At 45.8% G+C, this 4,100-nt stretch overlaps 1 pseudogene; it reads right to left on the reverse strand.

Moving 5' to 3' along the window:
• Positions 1 to 1,655: 1,655 nt before the first annotated feature.
• On the reverse strand, positions 1,656 to 3,019 carry LOC119341709 (annotated as a pseudogene).
• Positions 3,020 to 4,100: the final 1,081 nt, after the last annotated feature.

Consider the following 4,100-nt stretch of genomic DNA (forward strand, 5'->3'; position numbering starts at 1 on the left):
GAAGAACCCCAGAACGGCCATGTGGCCTACCGGGTCCGGACATAACCACCGCCGCCTGTCAGTCTCCGACCGTGTGGGATCAGCTCCATCCAGATTCCGCTCACTAAATGCAGCCTTATAGTTTGTTAGTAGCATGATCAGACTTGATTTTCAGGTTTTAGTGAGCACAAGCAATAAAAGGTAAAATGATGATCTGTTTTCACCCGCAAAAAAATAATGATAATCTGTTTTGGGAGAATATGTTGATCCTGCCCATCATTTCCTTACATACTTCCATTTACAAGAAGGTGACACAGCAAAATAAACAACAAAATAATAGGTAAAATGGAAGTATGTAAGGAAATGTTGGCAAGCGGTGCTCCTTGAGAATCAAAGACAGTAACAAAAATGTGGCACAGCAAAATAAATATAGCTCAGCGAATCAAATTATAATATGGTAACTAAAATTGCCCGTGTTTCTTTGAGTTTGGTGGTCTACCCACATCAAATTGCAGGTGACCTGAGGAGCAAATTTTTGTTTTGCAGTACTGATAATATAGATCCATTAACTACCTCTTTTATTTTCTTTAAGTTTACATCTAACAGTGCAAGTACACTTCATTATTCCCACAAAAAATGTAAATATGTGTCTCCCACATATACAAATATCAAACTCATCAAGCTCCTTAGACGCAATGACATATGGGATGTGTTTCCCACACAGACAAATGTCAAACTCATCAGCTCCTTGGTCGCAAATACATATGTTAGTAGACTTGCCATGTTACTACCTATTCGTACAATGACAAGTTCATCACTGTAAGACTGGGTGTTATCCATATGGAACTGGGCCAGCTGCACCAAAGCGGGGATACAATTTCTTCCGTACTGTCATCATCCAAGTTGAGAACACCTATGTCCCGGGGATTCGGCTTATACTTCCAATTATGTTGCTCATCATCTGCGAAATAGACACAATTTGCCTTCAGTTGCGGATATTCTTCAGCATTAAAGTATTGTGCCTGATTACGCCCAAGAAACAACACGTGATGTTGCAAGCCATCTATTTCCACAAGCTCTTCTGCTGCCATATCAACTTTGTATAACAAGATTTTTCTAGTTTTAATAGCTATGAGGTCCTCAGAAGCCGCATCTATTAGTACCATTTACAAGAAGGTGACACAGCAAAATAAATAGAAATATAAAAGGTAAAATAGAAGTATGTAAGGAAATGTTGGCAAGCGGTACTCCTTGAGAATCAAAGACACCAACAAAAATGTGGCACAGCAAAATAAATAGCTCAGCGAATAAAATTATAATATGGTAACTAGAATTGCCCGTGTATCTTTGAGTTTGGTGGTCTACCCGCATCAAAGTGCAGGTGACCTGAGGAGCAAATTTTTGTTTTGCAGTACTGATTCTGAACCAAATATAGATCCATTAACTACCTTTTTTATTTTCGTTAAGTTTGCCTTATATCTAACAGTGCAAGTACACTTCATTATTCCCATACAGAAAAAGTAAATATGTGTTTCCCACATATACAAATATCAAACTCATCACGCTCCTTAGATGCAATGACATATGTGAATATGTGTTTCCCACACAGACAAATGTCAAACTTATCAGCTCCTTGGTCGCAAATACATGTGTTAATAGACTTGCCATGTTACTACCTATTCGTACAATGACAAGTTCATCACTGTAAGACCGGGTGTTATCCATATGGGACTGGGCCAGCTGCACCAAAGAGGGGATATAATTTCTTCCGTACTGTCATCGTCCAAGTTGAGAACACCTATGTCCCGAGGATCCGTCTTATACTTCCAACTATATTCCTCATCATCTGCGAAATAGGCATGATTTTCCTTCAGTTGCGGATATTCTTCAGCACTAAGGTACTGCGACTGGTTACGCCCAAGAAACAACACGTGATGATGCAAGCCATTTATTTCCACAAGCGCTTTTGCTGCCATATCAACTTTGTATAACAAGATTTTTCTAGTTTTACCTATGAGGTCCTCATAACCCGCATCTATGAGTTCATTCTCCCTGCAGACTAGCAGCAAACTGTCCCACGGACAACATACCACATGTCCCAGCTAATGTAATTGTCAATCCCATCTATGATTATGCTCCAGGTGCTGGAAGGGCCACTGAGATCAAACGCATCAATTCTTCCAGTTCTCGTGAATGCATACAATAAATCATGCATGTAGATGCATTCTTTATAGTCACAACCCGGAGGCAGCAAGATCCACTTACAATCTCCTATCTTTGCAAACGAAAGCTCGCCATCTGGACCGTGGATGAGAACCACAATGTAGCTTCCTGCCGACGGATCCGGAAAGATAAATGCCCTGACATAGAGGTGGTCACGAAGCTCGTCGGGAGCATGGGTTAACATTTTGGGATCAACCAGTTTGGAGCCTGACTCCGCACAGTACACTTGCTCGGGCAATCCATATTTAACAATTGTACCTGCATCGTCAAAGATTGGCTCTACATAATCGATGGTGATCACCGGCGGGAGAGCAATCTATTGACCAGTGATCGGATTGATAAGGTGGAGCTCAGACTTGTCATCTGCGGTAACTAGCCAACCATGCGAGGACCCAATCAGATACCTACTGCGGATGGGCGGATCCGGGAGAGTTAGATTGTAGACCCTCTTCTCCGCAAGGCTGTAGAGACAAGCGACGTTCTCACCAGCAGATTCAGAAGTGTAGAGGAGGCAAGGCGTCTGAGGCCGTTTGTACTGCTCAAGCTCGTTGAATAGGCTTGTATACGCAGAGCGCCAGGAGGTGCTGACAGAGGCCGCACGCATGAGGTCAGGTATCTCCAGGAGTGAAAATATTTCCATCTATACATCCTGCGGCAGCTCCGGCAAATTTCTCACCGCAGTTTCAGTTTCCATCGGTGGTGAGACCTTTCTGAATTTCCCCAGTGAATCGGGAGAAAGAGCCAGCAACTTGGGCAAAATTCTCAGGCCAAAATGTGCAAAGCTCACTATCCTGGCTAAGCTACAGGAGGCCTCCATTGGAGCGATTGCAAAACCAACAGGACTTGGCTTGTGTATCTAATCTGAGAAGAAGAGCACATCGACCTGGCTGCACTTATATAGAAGATAAGCCTGCATCACCTGCGATCCGATTGGAATAAGGGAGTCCGGATCCAAGGACGAAACGGCGGGGACTTATTGCCGTAGAAACTTCGGAAAACATCCGGAATTCGAATCTGAGCAGTTACCTCTGTTGGGAAACCGGGGCCGGCGGCGGCTAGCGCAAGAAGCGCTCGGGATAGCCCCTCCTATTTCCCCTCTTTATGTTAAGTTAAGTGGGTACTTATTCCTTAACTCCTAGTCTGTTTATATAGTAACAGGAGTCATCATTGTAACACCTGATCGTTGATTAATAAAGCTGGTCTTCTTCATATCTCTCTGTGTGATTTATTTTTGCGTGTTTGACTACTTCGTCTACGACGCTCGCTCTCGCTCCGCAACCTCGGACCGGACTCGCCGGCGGAGTTGCGGAACACGTTATCAGCATGCTTCGCTCCATCAACTCTCCGTCAAGCATGCGTCACGCCTGCATCACGCATGCTTTCGTCGATCCCGCGGAGGTATAAGATCCGATCCCCACTTTTACAAAAATGGATTCCTCTCGTTACTGCGATTTCGTTTTTGCGATTAGATTATTTTTTAGATTTAATCTACCTATGGTGCGGATTTTCCTCCCAAGAACCGAGCGGACGAACACGTCGCCGACCAATGTCGATGTTCTTGGACTAAGAGGAGCTTGTTGACTGCACTATAGGGAGTCGGTACAGATCGCGATTCAGATGATCGCGGTACCGCCGCAAAAGCACCAGATGTGCCATGCGCCGTCGTTTTTCCGGATGAACGCGATGAAGATCGCATCCCGAGGCAGATGACGATGTGCCCAGCCGCCGCCGGCGTCGCCATGGCCCTGCTGGCTGTCCCCGTAGCCGAGCGCTCGGCTGCCGTCACCGCGCTCGCGTGCCTGCTGCACGCGCCGCCGCGCTGCCTCGCTGGTGGCTGCTGCCCGCACGCCGTCTCGCCCCGCGCCCTCGCTGGCCGCGCCGCCCTACTGGTGGCTGCT

This window comes from Triticum dicoccoides, chromosome 7B (assembly GCF_002162155.2).
Source record: "Triticum dicoccoides isolate Atlit2015 ecotype Zavitan chromosome 7B, WEW_v2.0, whole genome shotgun sequence".
NCBI classification, from domain to species: Eukaryota; Viridiplantae; Streptophyta; class Magnoliopsida; order Poales; family Poaceae; genus Triticum; species Triticum dicoccoides.